Raw genomic sequence first — 24,570 nt, forward strand, 5'->3', positions numbered from 1 at the left:
CTAAAAAATCACTCTAGATTTTTGCAAAACAATTTCACTGCATTTTACAGTAAAAGGACGAAATACTATCGAAATAAATAAGCTTATCGGGAACTCAAGTTCCTAAACATTACCATAAATGTATGAAAACGCATTTGAAAGCAAATTTAAGGGGAATTTGATTCACAGGAGGAAAATTAATTCATTGATCCGTTCGCGCCAAATTTTTAAAAGCTTTTTTGGATGATATTATCGTTGTTTTTCATTTGACACTCTTTCTAACATTGAGCTTGTCATCCGGAATGGATAGCATACTCACTGTTAATTACATCCGCGCAACCTAATTAATTTTCAACATACGACATGACTGAGTCAACTTAACAGCTGTTCAAATCAAAATTAAATTGAATTGTAATTGAAACATATATCCGACCAGTCAAATTGATTATTTTTAAATACTATTTAAAAAATTCCGAACTTTACCGAAGATCTCAGAGAGGTAGAATTTAATAGGTTTTGATTTTTCTAATAAATTCGTAGATGAGAAAGTTTTATGCAGGAGATCATCATAGGTATATGTGATAGCGAAGTAAATGATAATTATGGAATACAAAAACTACCCCATTTTGAAGAAATTTTTACTTCAATGGTCATCAAAATGATTTCAATTTATAAATTGTCAAAATGATCTACAAAAAATATCAATCCACAATTAAATTCTCAAGTTTCTTAATTGTTCCGAATTCAAGAACAAAACTTGAACTTCTGGAATTAGCGAATTAATTACTCCAAAATGTCACCCACACATAAAGAATATAAAAACGGAAACAGCAGATAGCCTAAGTTTTTAGGAATAATGTTACAAGAAACATTTTCAATGCATTTGGCTAGGAATTGGATATAGTTTCGCTAATCTTCTCCCAGAATAAATGGTGACGTATTCAATGCATTAATTTTCTATTTCATGTGTAATAAATACTTTCTGGCTTTTTCATGAGCTATCTAGTTTGAATGATTTTTCATGCACTACATCTATGTAAATTATATAACTCATAAAATTCTTTGTCTGTGGGGTGTCTTCATGGTATTTACATAGCATAATGAAATGTAAAAAAAACTTTGTAATTCACATAAATTAAAGACTTTATTACTTACGCTTCGACGTGTCACGTTATGATCTGGTACATTTGCATATAAGACAGAATAAAAAGTCACTCACAAATTGATTATGTGTTAATATTTATAATCTGGAAACTATAGGTCGTACGGTATTAAATTTATATGACATTGCACATTTTTTTACAATTCATCAATGCTTATGTCGGTAAACTCTTCTCGTGATTCCCACTGGGCTAATTTATCCATGTTTGCCAAATTTTCAAACTCCGACTCATAAAATATAATGAAAACTATGGTAAAAAAACAGTAAAAGTTACCAAATTTCTTAAATTTACCGACTTCCATAGCAGATTTTAAACCTCTAGAACACGCGAATTCATTTTTCCAAAGGTTCACTCAAATACATTTTTATTTTTTTTGTGGTTCAAACAAATAAAACGATTGTTTCAATAATATAATAAAAATAAATGAGCCTTGTGGAAGATGCAGTCAGTAGATATATGCCCAATAGTGATAACAACAATAGGAATCACACCGTGCAAAGTTTTACACCAGCGAAAGAAGCTAAACTTGGAGAAAACTCTACCAAAAATACAAAAATCAGTCATCCTGGACACCTGTCATATTGTCCGACGGTTCCTTTCAATAGAATAATAACGGAACTAATAACAAAACACAGTTGAACTTGACTTGGTCCGTTTACTGTGAACAGTCCTTGCAAGATAGCAAGAGGGAAAAAGGAAAATAATAATAATAATGTATTTCAAAACAATAATATAATGAATATTATTCATGGTTGGAAAACCAGGCTACACCTGGTTGTTTTTCCGGTGAATGCAGCCGGCAGAATTTTCCGAAAAGCAAAACGTATAAAATATTCGAGTGCACATGAAAATCTAGTCACAAATTACTCGTAGGAATGCCTACACATAATGATGAGAACGTACGTATATCAGTTCCAAGATGCAGCTGCTAGCTTAGTTTGCATTAATATCCTGTAATCCACTCACCAAATACGTCCTATTCCTTGCGAGTTTTTTTACATAAGTCAGAGGAACGTTTTTTGAGTCCATGTGAAGAGCAGGCCAGCGGACATTCCGACAGTCACTTGCACGAGATTAATTCTTGACTGATTTCAGCGCCAGTCACAAATCCGAATCATTTCGCATATTGGCCTGAATATCGATTACGGCGAACGTCGAATGCCGAGATTTAATTGAAAATTGCGAAAGAAAATGACGACATAAAAAATGTCGACGGTGATACGTAGAGATTCATAAATGATCGACATACGATGACACAGAGAATGACAGATACGTTTCCTTGATTCTAACGCAATCAAAAGCGGCCTTCTTTGACTGAAACTACGCTGACTATGAACGCTAGTACGTGCATTACCTCACCCGTAGCTGTATCAGTGATTAAAGATTACTTGTCTTCCCCACGCTATATTAAGCAGCTTGATAATCCATTGAGAAGAACTTTCAGCCGACTTCGTTTACTTTAATTTTAATTTAAGGTTGATGTTATAAATATTATCTCCAAGGTGTTACACATAATCACGTGCATCTATATCTACCTACTTGATCACAAGAAGAATTCACTTAAAATTTATCATCGGGAATTAGAGCCCACAAAATTATTTATTAACATTACAAACTCCAAAAACTATTTCAATAAATTATGCATGGGTTTTTATGGGAAATTTACACCCTATACAATTGTTATGCGACGGATGCTATACGATCGTTAAGATCGGGTGATATTGTTTCGAAGTAGGGATATCGGCTGAGCAAGATAATATACTCCAGAAGGCATACCGCTCTAACCCTATACTGCTCGAGGGATGGGAAATAAGTATGTTTTCAAAGACAGTAGGGAAATTGACTCTATCTGATATTGATATATTGATCTCAAGGAGTGGAATGGAGGGAAAAAAATTCCAAATAGGATTGCGCCAAACCTTAAGTAACTGTCAGTCACTGAAGGCAATATTTTATCTGGCTGTCCAAACGGAAAGCCCAGGATCCGGGTTCGAATCCCGGTCAAAGTGATTGATTTTTTCTCTATGGATTTTCCACACAATTTGTGCATTGCCTGTGACTCCGTAAAGTGATTGCCGCAGCTAGTCCCGGTGTACTTAAATTAGTCACGAGCGAACACCTCTTCGTGTTCAAAGTTCGGGCTTTACTCTCCGGCTGTGGTGCAGTGCGCACGAATTGTACTGATAGTAGCATCATATACTCAGCAGTCCATACCACCTTGTTCACCAGCAGAGCACAGAAAGTTCTATAGAAGGGAATGACGCCTCGGAAGTTTAACTAGCTAAAGCACTCGACCGGTACTCGGGGAATCCGGGTTCGCAATCCCGGTCAAGGCGAATGATTTTTTTTTATTTTTCTTCCCCTTGGATTTTTCGCACAATTTGTGTACTGGGGGTCACTCTGTAAAGTTATCACCTTGGCCAGTCCCGTATACTTACGCTAACAGTGTTTTCTATTTGACGGTGCCCCAAAGCCTCATAGTCAAAAATGAATCACATTGGTAGGTCACACTTGAGAAAGATATCTCCGATAGTTTTAGATGCGAAAGAATCTCTCTAGCCTCAGTACAAAGAATATCAATCTTACTATTTTATATTTATAAAATTCCTTCAGAGCACCAAAATATTTATCCCGATAGATACCAACTGACCTTATCTACCACAAATATTACACTCATTCTCCACTCAGACTTCTGAATAAATAATACATTAATCAGAAAATTCTGAATTGAGAAAAGAGGAGATACTCCGGAGAGAAAAAGAGAAGAGTCCGCAGGCCGCAATGTCGCGCCATTCTGCGGAAAAATCATTGTAATTTTTTCCTCGCAGCTTCCAGATGGACAGGTAAACTGGAAACTCCGAAGAGAGAACGAAGAATAGAAGAGTCTGCAGGACGCGATTTGGCATACTCTGTGGAAATGCTCATTATATTTTATTTTTGAAAATCCTATTATAATTAACTTATATACGAGAGCCGTTTTTTTCAACCTTCGATGGGTCATGATCAGAAGACGAAGTGATTGATTAAAAATTTTTTCATTGCTAAATGTTGAGCGCACCTGTTGTGCCCTTTCGACATAATCGTCTCGGAGATTGAGGAATTTGTCGTGCCTGTGGACAAGCATTACTATACATTCTTCGTGGAATGTTGCCGCCAATGACTTCCAATAAATAATGTCTATGTCTTGAACCCCATCGCCCGTTTGAAAACGCCTACAATCTAGCCACATTTTCATTTCAGTGTAAATATGAAAGTCCCCCAGCACTAGTTCGGCATTGCACGGCGGGTGATCGAAAATGTCCCATTTAAATTGCTCAAGGAGCAGTTGGGCAGCATCCGCGCTTGGAATCGAAAAGTCCTCAAATTTCCACCGGGAAGAATGACGCCTCGATAGCACAACTGACTGATGCACTCGACCGCAGATCGAGGGACCCGGGTTCGAATCCCTGTCAAATGGAATGATATCAGGGCTCAAATTACTTTAAAACACGGACGCCTGCGAAACTTCATCGGAAACATCATGTAAAGGTTCCTAACGGATGTTATCATAGAAAAGCTACACTCGATGTGATGGTCAACAACTGCGCTTCAGCTATACACATGATGCTCCTTGGGAAATTATCAATCATGAAGGTCATCAGCACCACCTCAGGGAATCGAAATTAGACCCTCGAAATGTTACCACCGAACAACAAAGCCGCCTTTTAATCATTATTCGAGTAAACGTTGAGAATAATGGGCACAATGATAGAGGGTAAATGCCTATTCGGGCTCACAGCCGGATTATCTGTCCATTCGGGCGAACTTTCGGATCCCGAGTCACGTTCCATCATCAGGGCTAATGGCAAATGGATGAACTGGGCCAGCTTATAGGTACACTTTTTATCGGGTGTCAGGTGTCACATGATTGGCCGGGAGTCAGCCAATCGAATTCTCCCTAGGGCCAGTTTCCACGCTTTGCTGAGTGAATACCCGGCGTCGCTGTTGAGGTTCTTCCTCGCAAGCCGAATCGATAAATAGTACTTAAGCTGGCCTACTCCATCCAATTTCCATCAGCCCTGATGATGGAACGCGATTCGGGTTCCGAAACGTCTGCCGAATGGAGAAAGATAACCCGGCTAGAAGCCAGAATAGCCTTTTTTGACTATAGCCGCGGAGCAAGCATTAGATCTTACTTCGATAGAGAGTACATTTGATGAGGACCTAAAATGTATTCCAGCGATGAAAGTCCCGGATAAAGGTTACGGAAAAGCCAAAATAAAAACCACGACGAAAATTATAGGAATGAATGTAGATCATGAACAGGGATGCCGACTTACAAAAAATATTGGGGGGCCCAAACCGGGGATCTTGCCCCGGGAAATTTTATAAGTAGTGAGTTTTAAGTTTTTTAAGCATTTTAAAAGAGTCATATGATCAACATTACAATCCTGATAACTCAAATCTCGATATCTGGGCACTCCGGGGAAAATCGACAAGCATCACACATTTTTTCACACACCCATAACGAATTTTTGAGGGCGCTCGGGCCCCCTCAGGCCCCATGGAGTCGGCGTCACTGATCATGAATGTACTCGTCATTATCTTGGATATCTGGAGAGGGCAGCACGTACGTATATATGAAGAGATCGTAAAAACCGAGAGGAAAACAAAAGAAAGAGGGCTTCCGCCATGTAGAATACCCACAGTGGGGGCGAATCCTCGGGTAAAGGAAATGACTCTACGAATTCCATCCTTTTTCCCGACTATTCAATGCCCGTTGAAAACGTAATACCAATGCAATCATATGAAGGCCAGCTAATCTCGCGAGAAGCAATCGGCAGTAAAAGTGGAGAGATTCTACTAAAAAAACAAAAGGGAAAGGAAATAATACTATCCGATTGGTCAGTTCCGTTAAGAAGATTTCTCTTTTTTACGAGTCTACGCAGCTGAGCACAACCATTTTGTGCGGAGGGCGTGAAGAACAGGAGGATGAAATTGAAATGAGATTGTCGGCGTAAATAATTTACGCGCAACAGCCGGCGGGCAATGATGGCAATTTCCATAAGCCGCCTGAACCGAACACCGAGATGGTATCAATGGGATCACAGAGGATCAGGGAGCCCTTCGCCGAATTCGATCCCTTGCGGGAGATGATTAGAACCGTACCTGTCGAGGTGTAAGACATGGTAGCCGAGGAAAATGACACATCGGTTTGATCAAGTAAATGTATTCAGTTATTTGTCGTTTTAACTACTATTTTATATTAATCTATCGAGTAACAAGGAATTTCTATGAAAAGTGGGAAAAAAATAAAATTTCCTTAAAACTTTAATCAGAAGGCGGGACAACTTTGTTGGCCACATAACGAGACATAATGGCTTGATGAAAAATATCGTGCAGAAGAACAGGTGGAAGGGAAGAAGGGCGGGGAATGGCCTCAAATGAGTTACATACGGCAGGTTATAAAGGATGTGAAAGAGAAGAAATACGTCGCTATGAAAAGGCTAGCGGATAGGAGAGAGGATATGGAGAGCTGCGTCTAAAGCCTGAATCACACGATCATTTCTTTTCGTCGCGAAAGTGATCACTATCGCGATCACTGCGCAAAATGATCGTCGGCGGCAATTGTTATTCGCGATCGCGATGAGGATTCCCATCGCTATTTTTCATCACTCGTCCGGTCGCTTTTTCCGTCGCTAAAACCGTCACTAAAACCCCATATCAGCCAATCGGAACGCATTCCCGTATGAAGCGATTGCAGCGCAACGTTTGACAATTGTGGGAACGACATAAATAAACAAACACGCTATTTAGCTTCGTGATGTGGATCCTGTGACAACGAGCTGTGATATTGGAAATGATGCGAAAAGCGACGGCGGGAGTGACCGTGTGATTCAGAAAAATGATCACTAGAGCGATTGTTTTTCGCGACGGGAAAAGTGATCTCGATAGTGATCACTTTCGCGACGAAAAAAAATGATCGTGTGATTCAGGATTAACCAATATTAGGATTGCTGACTAGTGATGATGATTTTCTTTTAAATAATAGAACGTCGAAATTGTGCCTATCGACCTGTAAGTATTTGCAACAATGAAAAACAAAACATCGGTCTTATAGGGTAAAATGGGCTTAGAATGGATTCGACAAATTCAACCTGGATATGGTGAACTAATGATAGGAAAACCTCAATATCACATCATGAGAAGAGGGTGATGGAATCACCGTCCTTAGTGAATCATAAAATTTTAAGCACAAAAATTAATTTCCACACTTAAATATACAACTATGGTCTTGGCACTCTTATGTCATTCTCAAGGTGATGAATGCATGTGAGTGTCTTTTTCATCAGGTTGAGAATTAAAATAGAGCGTTGAAACCATGGAGGAGTTATATATTTAAGTTTAGAAATTTCTATTTATGTTTTATATTTCATCATGGAAATATCGTATATCCACCGAGTCAAACCTGAAATGATTTCATAAGACAGTTATCTTTTGTTTATAATTCTTTGAGAACAATTCATTCATACATTTTTAGGGATTCACTGGCCGCTACACTATTTTTTCCTCTGAATTCAAGATGTAACATAAATCAACTGATAGATAGTGATTTCTAGATGCAATTTTCTTGATTTTGAGTGATCCAGGATTTTCTTTCATTAGCAGATCACACCTTAAGTGATGCACGAGGCCTGCCTGATAATACGACCTAGTGCGACTAACAACAGCCAATAGAGCTTGAACAGTTGAACATCATTACCCGAAATCGACAGAGGGAAATAACATTCCCCACAAATAAATAATTACAAGATCAACGATTATGTTACTGTCGAGTGTACCAGAAAAGGTGAATCTCCGAAAACATCCTTCGAGAACCATTATAGAAAAATACTAGGCTAGCTCGTTTACACACAGAAAGACGCGTAATATAGGGAGTTCAGTGCATCTTTGTGCCTCGCAATTTCATGTATAATTTGTTCCAATTGAAATATGGTAACATAATTTTCAACACCAGCATATCGATGGCTAAGTTCTAACAACACGTATCTCAAAAATAGCAACTTTTCAGGAGAGCAAAAAACGATTTATTTTTTTAAATTGTATATGATAATAATTGAAATTAAAACCCAAAAACACATATCACTAAAAATAAGCATACATTTGCAAGTCAGGACTTGTTTTTTGCTTGAATTTTATTTTTTATTAACATTATTAGCAGTATTGACTCATACCGGCCAAATTTTGAGATAGATAGTTGAGTTAGAACTTAGCCATCGAATTATGCTATAAACGAAGAGAAGAAGACCTTTCCCTCTCTCTGCGGTACGCTTTATGATACATCCGCTACACGTGCACACTAGGACTTCTATCTGCACACGTTCATTTCCTTTTTCAACCACACATGTCATCGGGCAACATATAAAATTTTAATATGACAATCCACCAATTAATTTGATTTATTGAAACCTAAAATAACCCATTCAATGTGGACACTAATTATACAGGTGATCTAAAAACCATGAAATTGCTAACTTTTCCTAATTGATCCCTCCTTTCAGATTGTGCTATTTGGAAGAACTAACAATCTTATGACATTACCAGCACAAAACCAAATATATAAAAACTTAACATGATTCTTTGAAAACGAGGCAATTAAATGCGTATTCCTTGAATCAAGGCACAAACCTCGAACAAATTGTGACAACGATTTTGGAGGGATTCTAACTGGTCTTATGTCTCTCGATAGAACGAAAATATCACCTTGCTATCAGTTAATTTTCAAAAAAGGGACCTTTTTTTAGCTAATGGCTATCCTTATAACGTACGCCATTTTTATGGCTGTGAAACAACACACGCTCTAATTGCGTTCTAAATTCACCATGGTTACATGAGGCAAGCCAAATCAATATGAAGTGAACAAGACTTAAGTATCTGGACCTTAACACGAAATTCATGAGAGAGGTAATAGATGGTTTGTACTTGGTACCACTTTTTCTGTATCCAGTGTAAGCAATCTTTTCCCACTACTCGCGTCCATGATACGAAAGAGATTTTTTTCAAATTAATCAACAAATTCCACCTTAATTTAGGCCTCCTAGTTCCGAAATTATGAAAAAATTCGCAATTATGATTAATTTTTTTGTTTATTTGTGTTTATTTGATTTTACTTTTTTTTGTTTGGATGGGAGAAATTTGGTATTCATTCACTCGTATTTTCGACCTGAGGGTTGGTTCCGATGGGTGAGGGCACACCAAACGAAACCAAAGGCTGATGAAAAACAACAAACAAATCAATAAACAACATAAAATAAATCGAATTCGGAATGGATACCAGTACACTGAAACCTACCTTTAGCGGTATCTCTCGGACCCATTGTTTAGTTCCTAATAAGACAGTGGGTATTCCTAGAACGTAAGTTTCCGCGGCGATGGTCTGATCTCTACATTTCTTCAGGGTTTTCTTCCGCGTCATCTTGTTTACAAAAAACCGTTTCGCTGGCTATCCTGCCAGCGTCTTCAGGTCGAAGGTGTCGGGTGTTGCTTTCTGTCTCGCTTATATACCGTAGGCTGGATGGGAGCTGCTCTGTGATTTGCTGTTTGACTGGGCAATTCTCTCTGATTGGCTCTCTCTTTGATGACTCTTTTCCAGGGGCTGTGAAGGAAGTATCCGTGTTCTCCATTGAAATTCAACGGTGTTTTTTGGATTTCTATTGCATCCCTGATTTGTTTAGGGAAGTATCGGCACTTCTTAACTAAAAGTTTCTTTTCTTAAATTGGATGCCGTGGCCAAGTTTCGACCATGCATGTTCGGCGATGGCGGAGAGATGAAACTATTTGTTCTTGGTCGCCCTTTGGTGTTCTTTAATCCTTACATGCATGGAGCGGCAAGTTTCCCCAATTTTGGATTTTCCGCAGGACCAGGGCACCTAGAATACCCCCTCATATAGTTCTTGCGGAATGATGCCATTGGGCCCGGGGAGGAAGTCCCTTATCTTGGTCACACAATTATATCTGGTGATCACGTCACGTTTTTTTTAATATTCTAGCGATCCTTTTTGACGTGCCAAAAATGAAAGGGATGATGACGTATAGCTTCCTTGATGATTCTGCCTCTCCATCGTCATCATTCTGGTTTTTCATGGGGGCCTTGAGTCGCTTTTCCTCGAAAGCTCACGCGGAAGAAAACCCTGAAGAAATCCAGGGATCAGTGGGTATCCCACTTAACTCAAGGCCTGACAATTCCAAAAAGGTCGTGAAAGTCATATCACGTCTATTACATGCGTCGCCTTAAAGGTTGGTTTTTACTCAAATTCTACATGTAGACGAAATTATTAGGAAATGATAAAAGAACACCATCGCATTGTGGTTAAACTTATGAACGAACAACACCTTTGGCTGGTTCAGTTTTAATGATTGTTTTCTGAGATGGCTCATCTTAAGATTTTATTTCCTTACTGCAAAAACTGTCATTGGCATTGTTTTTTGCAATTCCTCTTCACCAAGATACACGTGCCCGCGAATCGATTCCATTACCGCGTTTGACAGTTTTCGTTCAAGAGAGGACACCAATACACGTAAAACCCTATTGTGACCGCCAGGACCAACAATATTTTCCGGATTAGACAGGTTTCCGCTCAACTCAGGCAGGTATCTCTGTATTTCTGTTTGGGAGTGTCCGAATACTTCATCCGCGATTTGAACCTGAGACCGTTATATTATTTGCGAAACACTACCCACAGAGCCATCACGACCCCCAATCTTGGTATTTCACTCAAAATCTTATGCCATTTGTATCCCATTTGATTACACGTTGCCCCTTATTACCTCGAGTACATGACGTTTGCAATCCGCAACACAAATACCCTTTTTCTATTTCTGCAGTTAACTGGATGAAAGAATTCTTCCACTATACACACAAGTCATAATAGAAGTCATTACTGCATATGTTGAGATAATTCATAAGTATAGTTGGTTGAATTTTTCATGCCATTTTCGCCCTGAAATCTGAGAAAATTTAAAATCAGTGAAAATTGGGAGGTCAGGAAAATCATCTTCGTCATCAGTTATCTTCGGTTATCTTGTAAATTCCTGACCCGTCTGAATTATTTCAACAATGTTCTGTCATCGTATCTATGGTATTTAGGTAGATCTTTATGAATCCTGTGTAATCAAATCTTTTTGACTCTGGGCACCCGCATTTTATTATTTTTTCATTTATTCATCTTTCATTTGTCTAAAAACTTACGTTAACCCATTTTCGCCCACCTTAGGTTCCATGAATGCATCACCAATTTTATTTAAAGGATAACTTGAGGTGACCATGGGAGCGAAACATGCAAATATCTTCAAAATCACAAGGACACATTTTTCCGGGCGGAAATGGGTTGATGATATCCTATTCCTATGAACTGGAAGCAAATATGTCCTAATTTTCCATGAAGCTGATTACCTCCCCATTTTTTTAGTCCATCATTCAACAAGAATTCTTCTTTTATGAATCCATCCATCTATAAATGGCTTATTCGTCTCTGTTGTTCGTCATCGCGCATCGAGTATCCTTTTGTTTACTCTTTTCCGGATAGCCTATTTTTCCTCCACCATAAATAACCAGTTTCTAATAGCATGCCCGACGACGATTGGTCGTCCTATTTGAATAGAGCATTCATATAATAGAAATAAAATGTGGCATCCAATTTCCGGTCTTAATGTAAATCTCACAAAACGAACTTCCTGAATAAATTGCCAAAGTTTCCGGGACGGGGTTCACGTTTAAATGGACGGGAGCTACACAGTATGGAATTCGATCAATTCTTTCGTACCCCGATTCCGAGAAAATATATATTAAAAGGCAGTGCAGCTTTTCCGGGGAAAATAGCCTCAACAGTGAGAGTTCGTACATCACTATTCAAACTTCATTTTTTAGGTGAAGAGATTACGTTTTATTAATTTCCGAAAAAAGGAACACGTGCACCGCGAATATTTTTTCTTTTCACTTTACCTTGAATGGTGAAGAAATGAAAAATAATTGCGCAATTCGCATCCGTAAGCTAAAATTTCAAATCATGTCATTCAGAAGCAAATGATTGAAAAGATTTTAATCAGCGAATTATTTTATCATAATTCCAGCGAAATGTGAATGAAACGCTTTCACGATCAATGCCGCCAACAATACGCGACGCTTCATAAGGCCAAGCAATAAAAAGAAGCGTGTGCCGAATCGTGAATCATTCCATCGCAGAATAAAGTTGATGTATATTTCCTCCGGTCTCCACTGTAACAATATACCACGTTGTAAAATCATACTCCTCAATTTGATGATAAAATGAGTAGCGAAGTCATAAAATTAATCTCTGTGATGAAGGATATGAACGTACTATTTTTAGCGCCTCTTTTTCTTCATTTTAAGCCTAAGTAACGCATTCAGGTCATTGATCAAATCGAAATATTCAATTTTTCAGAGAAAAGCATGTTTGTATATTCCACTCTAGTGATGGTCAGCTCCATTATAATGCTCTTTACTTCTTCTGTAGCTAAAGGTTAGAACAGCGGATCAAGTTACAAAAGAGGAAGGCATTCTAGTTCGTGATTGGAGAATAACTGTCCCAGTTTGATCGGATCTTACGCTATTCCAGTGACGTCATGGCAAAATTAGTTGTACCGGAACTCACTTTCCTTAACTTTCTTTGGAAGTGAAATATCAATCTGTGTGTTATTTTATTACCAGTCATCATTTACATTTTCCTACGAATTTTTTTGGTTTCGGTTAGGAATGTATGAACTATAAACTTTGAGGCAACAAAATTGAAAAAGTATTGTTTGACTAATATGTGTTTTGTTAACCAGTGCCGGAATGGCATTCCGGCGCGTTCAGGCGCCATGATACCATTGTTTTATCCATGAAGCAAGGGAAAAGGCGTTTGAAGTACTGGATAAAAACTCAAGGGATGAAATTTCCTATAAAAAACCATTTGGCTTAGCTGGGATCCGCAGAAATCCGCCTTGAACAAAGATGGCTTGAAATTTAAAAGGGAGCTGACATTACACTCTCGATCGCTTCGAATGCGCTTCAAACCAAATTTTTGCCGCCAGGAAAAACCTCTCCTTCCCGGGTTTTGGGATGATAAAGTCCCCTGTTTTTGTCGTTTGTGCAAAGTGATTAACATTGATGGTGGATAGGTAGCTTCTAGTTTCTTTTTTTGTGGAATTCATTACAAGTGGATCCAAGAATATTACAAAATAGGGCCTCTATCCTCAAGACGGCCTCTAAATGTGTCGTCAACAACCGCGCATTAAAATAGGTTTACAAAAGTCGCCACTCGCGTAGCTGACGGATAAATAGATCCGAATTTCATTGGGAAATAAGTTATAATTAGGGTTATTAACCGAAATCCATATGCATAATGATGTGATCTATCAAAATTCATAAATTTTCAATGCTTTCTAGCAATTACAAACATTTATTGCAAAATAGTGGAAAAAAATTGATCGCGTTACACTCATCACCATACCGTGATCATTTCAGAAAGCCAATTAAAATGCAACAGAAGTGGCAAAAAATCAGCATTCCATGGGATGGAATTGGACCTCCTCTATTCAGTCGCCTTAAGTGGATCCATCGGTGTGTAATTAGTAGTGTGGTGCTGCTCTGGTGGTATAGCTCTCGCAAAAGAACCTGGCGTATTCCTGCGCGAGAGGGAGGGTTGGTAGTGGTGGAAAGGGTGAAAGAAAAGGACGGAGGGGAAGAAAGAGAGGCAGAGAGAGAATGAATGGCAGGGGAACCAAAATATATATTAGAATAAAATTGAAATTCGGAAATGGCTGTTATGAGCGAAATACAAATGGTCTCGAGGACACACCGAAACGAACAAGAAAGAAGCACGAAGCGCACACATGCACGGCTAGCAAGTGAGGAAATCATCCATCGTCAAGACCCTTTAAACCAGGGTTGGCAAGTGAAAATAACGAAATTGTTTCGTTTCGACCCGGAGGGAAACGAAAATAGGAGGCCTACGTTTAGTTTCGCTCCCGCACGAAATTAAAATCACCAAGAAGTTTAGTTTCGACTCGGGAACGAAACTAAATAAATCGAAACTCTGCTGCTTATAGTAAAGTTTCGATCCCAGAAATTGAGTTGAGGGGGGAAAGAGGGAATAGTTTCGACCCATTACGTTTGACGTACGAGTAAAGAGGTTAAAACATTGAGCTAAAAAATCGAATGGCCAGTTTGCGTTCAACGTTCTGTTAGTGGTAAAAATATGAGTGTCCCATGCATCTAATGACGGTAGGCCGAACCTCTACTTCAATCAAACATACTTCGTACTCGGTGTGTGGGTCGAAACTAAACTATTCGAAGGAGAGGTACGTGATCTCTGCGGTGCGAAACATTATTTGCGTTTCGTTTCGTCCCAGAGTTTTAGTTTAGTGTCCACCCGAAGTTGTTTTGACTCAGATTTCGTTTCGACCCTGAGTTTATCTCCCAGGGTTTAAATCCATTTCGTTTCGTTTATACATTCCGCTCCCTGGAACGAAACTATTGAAACTTTACTGGTTTTGAGTTTCGTTTCACTTTCCAACCTTGCTTTAAGCTAGGGGAGAACTTCAGGCCGTGCCGTTGTAATGTGATAACTAAGGAACTTGAAGGCATGTGGTGGTGGCGAGTCAACCCTTACTCGTAGCGGGAGTGTTGATAGCAATTACGAGAGGTTTGACATTATGGGCTCCACAAAAAACAACCTCCCCTTCCCATTCACAGTGAGAGTTCCGTGGCCCGAGCCTCAATATTGCCCCACTGCTTGGCGACTCGATTTTTTGCGAGAGATGTTATAAGAAGTTTGGTGCTGGCTTTGGTTCCGAGCAGTGGCGGATTCATATAGGGGGCGAGGGGAGCGCCCTGCCGCCCTTTCGAAGCCGCCCGCATTGCCGGACATTACCACAGTAGGGTGGTTTTCTATTATTTTTTTATTGCCTAAATTGAAAGATTATTACTCCTGGAGCACGCATTTCACGCTTTTATATTTTTAAATGACGATCTATTTTTCGCGATTAAATGAAAAGTGAAAATTTTCAAGCGCGTGAAAACGCGACGTCTAAGTATGAATGCTGGGAAAAGCCCGTGTGACGTCATTCTGGTTCCCGCTGCTGCCGTATGAGGTGACCTTGGGGCGAGGGTATGTACGCCGCTGCGATGCAGGCTGCTAGCAGGTAGCACTTGGCTTAAATAAGGATTATTAATACTTTATCAAACGAAGGAAACTTTCCGAACTTAGGTAATTTTAATGGGTGATTATTAACATATGTTTCCCTGAAGTCTGTGTCTCATGCATGCATTGATAACCTCAGGCGATGTAAAACTCCTATCTACTCGCATAGAAACTAGGTCCCTGGGACGTCACGTGCATTGGCATCGCATGGGCGCCAATCAGGCCTTTTTCATATGAGGTTAAAATTGACCATTAACATTCGCCTGAACTGGGATTTCTAAAACCAAATAATTTGTATATTATGAATACACTAATGTTAGGTAACGAATCGCAATCAATGCCTTTCATTGTCTTTGATGAAGGAAACTACCCTATTCTAACCGTTTTATGTCATGATATTGCATTGTCTTGTAAATACGTGATTATTTTTTAATACGATAAAGTATTGGTAGCTCAAAATATTTTTGCTCCCCCCTCGTTAGTTTTTTGTATCCGTTACTGATTCGGAGAATTAACACAATATGGTCCGTTCACGTAAAAGTACGTGTTCCCTTATCCAGCGGTAGTGGTCCGGTTACGTAATTTTACGTTTTTTTGTATCATGATTTGTCACTCATTACTCAATGCATGCCCTTTTACCACCCTTTCAGATATTGCTATTCTATTTTGTACTTTTTATATGCTTTTACCAATACTTATATTTATCTGTTTATCTTTGTATGTACTTGTTCACACATCCTGAGCCTGTGGTGTGGTGTAAAAGCAACGGAGGCCCAGAAATTCACCGGAGGATGCAGGAAGTTCTCCCTCCCCGCGGCCTCCTGACTTGGCTTACTCTAAAGATCACAATGGACTGAAAACTTATATATAGGACTGACATAAGTGTCACCCTTCCTGCTTACGCCATATCATGTAAATGAGCCCAGGCCCAGGGGAAAAGGGGGCAGGATTGTTGCCTCATCTGGGCCTGGTTAAATAAACAAAAAGTCAAAGTCCCCTCAGTGGAATTATTTTTGAGTGTTTGACCAAGTTATTGTTCTTGCAAAAAATAAATAAAAACATATGCATTAAAAATATATGCTCATTATAAAAACGTGTACATGTTCATGCAACAAACATGCATTGGTTATCGAGTTGTGAGTTGTATTGTATACATGTAGCTTCTGCGTAAAAATTAAAAAAAAAGGATGGCCTCGAGGGCTGGTCAAATGCAAAGGGCATCGGACCAAGAAGTGTTCAGTAACCCCTGGCCCCTGTTACCTCATATTTCCCTGTATTTTTCTATCTCCCACTTTCTATCCTCCTATTCACCCAAAATGGTGGTGAAAGGGAGTAAAACTTTACTTCTACAAATAGAAGAGAAAGTGAGAAGCGCATCACCGCTTGAGGTACCCTAGTTCATTCTACTGTTGGGCCTCGCGGCGAAGGGTGTAATTGCAATCCAGATTGGTTCCAACGGAAGTGAAAGCCTTGCCCGGAAAATAATTTTAAAATACCAAGAACGCTTTACCTCCCCGTCCGAGGAAACAAAAAGGCCGTATATAACTTTAGAAAGGACCTCTGGATCCCGTGTGAATGGCTCTTGCTCCATTTTATGACTGTCTACCTTCCCACTATGGGAAAATATGTCGTGCTATCGAAGAATGATAAGGATAAAATGGATTGACCGCATAAGTAATCTACATCTACATAATACCCTTCGAGCCACCTCTAGGGTGTTTGGTAGGGGGTGACCAATCACCAACATGCAACTTGCAAGAGCACCGCCACATGCGCACCGCAAGGAAATATTACGCTTATGAGCAAAATATACATGCATATTCATACGAGACAAAACTTGGCGACGGTTAGTAATTCCTATAGTAAATACATGTAGGGTTAAAACAATGGAAAAAGTATGCAATGAGCCATCCTAGCGACTGACGCCATTAACTTTATTAATTGAGACAACGTTGCTATCCTAATAGTACGAGGGAGGAATGACATTTTAAATCTCTCTGTTTTAGAGTCTATTTCTTTTATTTTCTTCTCATGATCACGTCTACCATAAGGCGAAGAAGGATATGTTTCACGAATTTACAAAGTAAATTTAGCCTATACTTCGATCTACGCTCCTGTAAATATTCCCATCCTAACTCGTGTAACATAATGGAAACGCAGCACTTATGAAGAAGTGCTGAGAAGTGTCGGAGAAAATAGAAAAAACTTCTGAAAACCTGAAGGATAAGACGGCACAACATAGTTTGCCACATTTAACATGATGGCCTGATGAGAGCAATCATAGCAGGACAGGTGGAAAGGAAAAAGGGCAAAGGACGGCCCCGAATGAGTAATGAAGGACAGGTTGTAAAGGATGTAAAAGAGAGTCACTATGAAAAAACTAGTGAATAGGAGAGAAAAATGGAGAACTATGTCAAACCAATCTTAGGATTGAATGGTTACGAAGATGAAGAAAGTAATTTGGACTTCAGAAAATAAGTGGCCACGCGAGAAAGTGTTCGGCGCTATAACCGGCCTAAGGATTGTTCGAATGATCTTCGAGAAATTATTGCTACTTATGTATATATTTCAAGTAATATGGTCATAATTATTTATGAGGGCCAGTGAAAAATCTGTGGAATTGCGCGGGGTAATAATAATAATAATAATAATTGTTTATTACTCCACAAAATAAAAGTACAGAATAGAATTAATTACCGAAAACGGAGTAACTTTAGGTAGCCATTAAGGACAACCTGTTTTTTGGCTACCATCATTTGCATAGGGTCATGCTGATATATAAACATTTGAATTGAAGTAAGCACAACATTTGAATTGAAGCAAGAACAACATTTGAATTGAAGCAAGCACAACATTTGAATTGCAACAAGTACGTACATATATATTACAAGGAATTACATCATAGAAAAAAATCCTCCACACTTTGCATTTTAAACAGCCAAGACTGAATATTTTTCATAATTACATTATTATTTTTTGTTTTCAGACATGATACGGGTAATAAGTTGTACACTTTTGGCCCTATAAACAAGAAACAACGTTTATACAACGTAAGGTTAGTCCTAGGTAAAGCAATAAATTGGGTTGTGGCTGAGGGGCGAAATACCTACTTGCTTGCTGGTAAGAGTAGAAGAGAGAGGAAGTTGAAGCAATACACTCCATCCTACTTACCCCCAAAGGTGAGGCTACAGTGCCAGGAGGTTTATCTTATGAATTTTATTTCTTAATAATATTGGAAAATATATCACAAATTTCTAACAAATAATTCTCTCAGGTAAGGATATCCTTCATCAATTACTTGCTTTCCGTCGCAATGCACCCAATCGCAAAGGCACTTGAGGCCCACGATGTTAGTATAGCTGAACGAGAAATCCCTAATTCAAATCAGGGACCTGGAGCAGCAGTGGAGCGGAGCGAATTTTCATTGTTGCTCCGGGGTGCTCCACTCCGCTCCGGCCGGAGCGGAGCGGAGTAGGTCGGAGCAATGTCGGAGCGGAGCACTCGGGTGGAGGGCATGTCGGAGCTCCTCGGAGCGGAGCGAATTGCTATGATGCTGCTCCGCTCCGGTATTAATTTTGTGTTAATTTTGTTCCATAAATTCTTTTGCCACCTGGAAGGGCGTATTTTCCAAAGAGAATTAACCATAATTAATTATTAATAGAAATACCCACAATAAAACTTAATTAAATATAATGAAGGGTTACCCGCACGTGATGGCACAGCGATATTTAATAGCAATTCCCTTCGTGACATTTTTATTTAGAATACATCATTTTATAAAGAAATATCGGATTCTTAGCATAATGATACCCTTGTAAAATTTGGCTAATATTCATCAATATGTCCATAGCCAAATCAACCATTATAACGAAAATTTAATTGTAAATCAAAATTAAGTGATGCACTAGTTTCCGCTATGTTTCAAATTTTAAGCATACGTTTAAGAATACGTAGGTAAAACCTTACAACATGCTATATAATGTCTTCACAGCAATTACGCCAACTGCGATTTTTATCTTTCACGTGTATAAGTAGATTTTTTCCTGGCCGCAACAATAATTCACAATGATTATTATTTATGCGGGTTTTAATGGCATTGGAGAAACATAATAAACTAATAAAATAATTTAATTTTGTGAACATGATTTTTATAGTTGATTATTACATGTTTTACATACTATTCTTAGCTATCAATAAAATTCAGAGATGATAGATGGAATATTTGACAATACTGCCATATACCTGGCCTTAACTAACTGGCCTTGTAGGGTATAAATAGATATTTTATCTTGTTTTTTGTTGATGTTTTTCACACTTATGAGCAAGAAAAAGAGCGTATTCCGAAGTTATGCGCTCGTGAATCCAAACTTTATTTTATTGTGATCCTCTCTGTTGAGTAAAAAATCAACAACTGATGGTTACCAAGGCCATTTCATGCCATAATTTTTACGATATTTTCATGAATAAAAGTCGTCTGCATTTATGAAATTATGCTATTATTTTTCTATAGTTATAAATATCAATTTTCCATCAATTTACAATCTAAATATTATAATTAAAATTAATTAAAGATTTATTACAAAGGTATTGAAAATTTGTGTTTCCCTTGTATTTTGCCTTTTTATTACAACTGAATTGCGAATCATCTGTATACAAAAAGTTTAAATACAACTGTTATGCAATTTTATCACAAAAATCGGTACATTTGTAAATGTACAAAAGATATATCATTTGTAAATAAATGCTTGCATTGTTTGGGAAAGAAAGACTACATTTCAAAATAGGTGTTATCGTGGAATTCAGTTTAACAGACTGACATAGCTCAGAATAACCTCTAATTACAAAGCATGTTATTCGGAAAAAAATCATGGGCTTTGGTTAAAATATATATTACTTTTAAATCCAAGTACTTATGTAATGTAAAATTTCATTAGAAATGCTCTTTCCACCCAACGAAGGGCCACATCCTTAATATTTTAAACGTACTACGTTATGGCATCGTAAAAAAAACGATATCCCAGAATTTTGAAAATATTAGCCTACAGCATTTTTATTTTTTAATATCGCCCGACAAAGAATTTTATTGTGCGATAATAAAATTAATAAATTATTAAAATGGCGACACAAAGCCTGTCAAATTATAAAACAACATAGATAGCGATTATCGACTATCGTATTGTATTAATCCTTAAGATTATCACTATCATTATTTATTATTCAAAAGTATCTAACACAAGGTATTTAAGTAGAACACATATTGGACTGCCCAATTTGAAAATTATTTTTTACATAATGAAAAGTAAAGAAAACTTTTTAATTCCGCATAAATATTTAATTTACGACCTAGGTTTCGACGTGGCACGTCATCGTCTGGTACAAATGCACAGAAGACAGAATAAACAGCCGCACAAAATTTTTTTTTTTAATCTCTACTTTTCATCGTGTGAAGAAGGTTCCATTAAGTCACGCCTGAAACAAATACTTTTTTTTTTACTTAATACTATTTGTAAATTGAAATGTATTGGTATTAAATGATACCGCTAATCACGTAGAATGTGGACTAATAACTCAACATAAAAATAGCCGCAGGGAATATCCGATGCATTCCACGGCTGCAGAAGCGTGCATACGTCGATTTCCCGCCAAGAAGCGAAGCATTGATGTTTGTGTTCTGCTCCGCTATGCTCCGGCTCCATTGTCGGAGCGGAGCAGTTCCATTCCTGCTGGAGTGGAGTTCTCGCAAGAAATGCTCCGCTCCGGAGTGGAGCACCTAAGTCCCATTGTCGTCGCTCCGCTCCGGAGCGGAGCAGTAGGAATTGAACTGCTCCGCTCCGACAATGGAGCCGGAGTATAGCGGAGCGGAGGAGCGCTCCAGGTCCCTGGTTTGAGTCAGGGACCTGGAGCAGCAGTGGAGCGGAGCGAATTTTCATTGTTGCTCCGGTGTGCTCCACTCCGATCCGGCCGGAGCGGAGCGGAGTAGGTCGGAGCAATGTCGGAGCGGAGCACTCGGGTGGAGGGCATGTTGGAGCTCCTCGGAGCGGAGCGAATTGCTATGATGCTGCTCCGCTCCGGTATTAATTTTGTGTTAACTTTGTTCCATAAATTCTATTGCCACCTGGAAGTGCGTATTTTCCAAATTGAATTAACCATAATTAATTATTAATAGAAATACCCACAATAAAACTAAATTAATTTAAATATAATGAAGGGTTACCCTCACGTGATGCCACAGCGATATTTGATAGCAATTCCCTTCGTGACATTTTTATTTAGAATACATCATTTTATAAAGAAATATCGGATTATTAGCATAATGATACCCTTGTAAAAGTAGACTAATATTCATCAATATGTCCATAGCCAAATCAACCATTATAACGAAAATTTAATTAGAAATCAAAATTAAGTGATGCACTACTTTCCGCTACGTTTCAAATTTTAATCATACGTTTAAGAATACGTAGGTAAAACCTTTCAACATGTTATATAATGTCTTCACAGCAATTACGCCAACTGCGATTTTTATCTTTCACGTGTATAATGTAGATTTTTTCCTGGCCGCAACAATAATTCACAATGATTATTATTTATGCGGGTTTTAATGGCATTGGAGAAACATAATAAACTAATAAAATAATTTAATTTTGTGAACATGATTTTTATAGTTGATTATTACATGTTTACATACTATTCTTAGCTATCAATAAAATTCAGAGATGATAGATGGAATATTTGACAATACTGCCATATACCTGGCCTTAACTAACTGGCCTTGTAGGGTATATATAGATATTTTATCTTATTTTTTGTTGATGTTTTTCACACTCTTGAGCAAGAAAAAGAGCGTATTCCGAAGTTATGCGCTCGTGAATCCAAACTTTATTTTATTGTGATCCTCTCTGTTGAGTAAAAAATTAACAACTGATGGTTACCAAGGCCGTTTCATGCCATAATTTTTACGATATTTTCATGAATAAAAGTCGTCTGCAATTATGAAATTATGCTATTATTTTTCTATAGTTATAAATATCAATTTTCCATATTCACAATCTAAAAATTATAATTAAAATTAATTAAAGATTTATTACAATGGTATTGAAAATTTGTGTTTCCCTTGTATTTTGCCTTTTTATTACAACTGAATTAAGAATCATCTGTATACAAGAAGTTTAAGTACAACTGTTATGCAATTGTATCAAAAAAATCGGTACAATTTGTAAATGTACAAAAGATATACCAATTGTAAATAAATGCTTGCATTGTTTGGGAATGAAAGACTACATTTCAAAATAGGTGTTATCGCGGAATTCAGTTTAACAGACAGACATTGCTCAGAAGAAGCTCTAATTACAAAGCTTGTTATTCGGAAAAAAAGGATGGGCTTTGGTTAAAATATATATTACTTTTAAATCCAAGTACATATGTATTGTAAAATTTCATCAGAAATGCTCTTTCCACACAACGAAGGGCCACATCCTTCATATTTTAAACGTAATTACTACGTTATGGCATCGCAAAAAAAACGATATCCCAGAATTTTGAAAATATTAGCCAACAGCATTTTTATTTTTTAATATCGCCCGACAAAGAATTTTATAATGCGATAATAAAATTAATAAATTATTAAAATGGCGACACAAAGCCTGTCAAATTATAAAACAACATAGATAGCGATTATCGACTATCGTATTGTATTAATCCTTAATATTATCACTATCATTATTTATTATTCAAAAGTATCTAACGCAAGGTATTTAAATAGAACACATATTGGACTGCCCAATTTGAAAAGTATTTTTTACATAATGAAAAGTAAAGAAAACTTCGTAATTCCGCATAAATATTTAATTTACGACCTAAGTTTCGACGTGGCACGTCATCGTCTGGTACAAATGCACAGAAGACAGAGAATAAACAGCCGCACACAAATTTTTTTTAATCTTTACTTTTCATCGTGTCAAGAAGGTTCCATTAAGTCACGCCTGAAACAAATACTTTTTTACATAATACTATTTGTAAATTGAAATGTATTGGTATTAAATAATACCGCAAATCACGTAGAATGTGGATTAATAACTCAACATTAAAATAGCCGCAGGGAATATCCGATGCATTCCACAGCTGCAGAAGCGTGCAGACGTCGATTTCCCGCCAAGAAGCGAAGCATTGACGTTTGTGTTCTGCTCCGCTATGCTCCGGCTCCATTGTCGGAGCGGAGCAGTTCCATTCCTGCTGGAGTGGAGTTCTCGCAAGAAATACTCCGCTCCGGAGTGGAGCACCTAGGTCCCATTGTCGTCGCTCCGCTCCGGAGCGGAGCAGTAGGAATTGAACTGCTCCGCTCCGACAATGGAGCCGGAGTATAGCGGAGCGGAGGAGCGCTCCAGGTCCCTGATTCAAATATTGCACACACTGACGATTTAGCTTTATTCGTCGGATATCCATGCTAACTGCTTTTGGCCTAAAATTCAAATCAATCTCCCGGTGGTCTAGAAGTGAATGAAACTTAATCGAAATTTATAGTTCTGAAAGGTCATGTAGCATCCTAATTTGTGGTTATAAGGCGCCTCAATCGTAAAAAAATTAGTTTAATCGTGGGGCCCGCATGTGAATCAGTCTCTCGAGAAGAATTGGGAGAAGTTGTGGGCGCGGTTTCGGATGTGGGGGAGGAAAGGCGATACAAGCTTCCTACCCTCTACTCACCGCTCGGGTCCGCCTCCTCGACCAGGTAGTGTTACCGAAAATTTGGTATCTGGCACATGTACGGCCTTTGCCTAAAGAAGCTACATGCAAAAATGGTTAGGACTCTTAATTCCATTCATTTGGTGTGGCTATTTGAGAAAGGCTCCAAGACTGCAACTGTATAACCCTACGACAAGATGCGGCTTGAACTTATATCTAATATCGCTTTAAAAGCAAACGTAATCTTTCCTGGATTTATCGACAAGAATTTTAGGAGGGGAAGATGAATCCATGCGAGGTCTCCTTAGCTCCACCTGGTCGGAAGCCAGTTTTTACGAAGCATAAAGTTTAGGAGATGCATCCAGGTATGCTGTAATTTAAAATTATGTTAAAAAAACAGAAAACAGACATTTTGAGAAAATCCTTCCTACATAGAGGAATAAAGGAGTGGAATGACCTACCTGAAGTAATTTTTAAGATCTCCACTGCAAATGCCAAAATTTTTAGGAAGAAGTGTGCATCACTTATCGATTAATTACATAGTGGTTTAAAAGGGAGAGTGTGAA

Source organism: Ischnura elegans, chromosome 7 (assembly GCF_921293095.1).
Source record: "Ischnura elegans chromosome 7, ioIscEleg1.1, whole genome shotgun sequence".
Taxonomy (NCBI): Eukaryota; Metazoa; Arthropoda; class Insecta; order Odonata; family Coenagrionidae; genus Ischnura; species Ischnura elegans.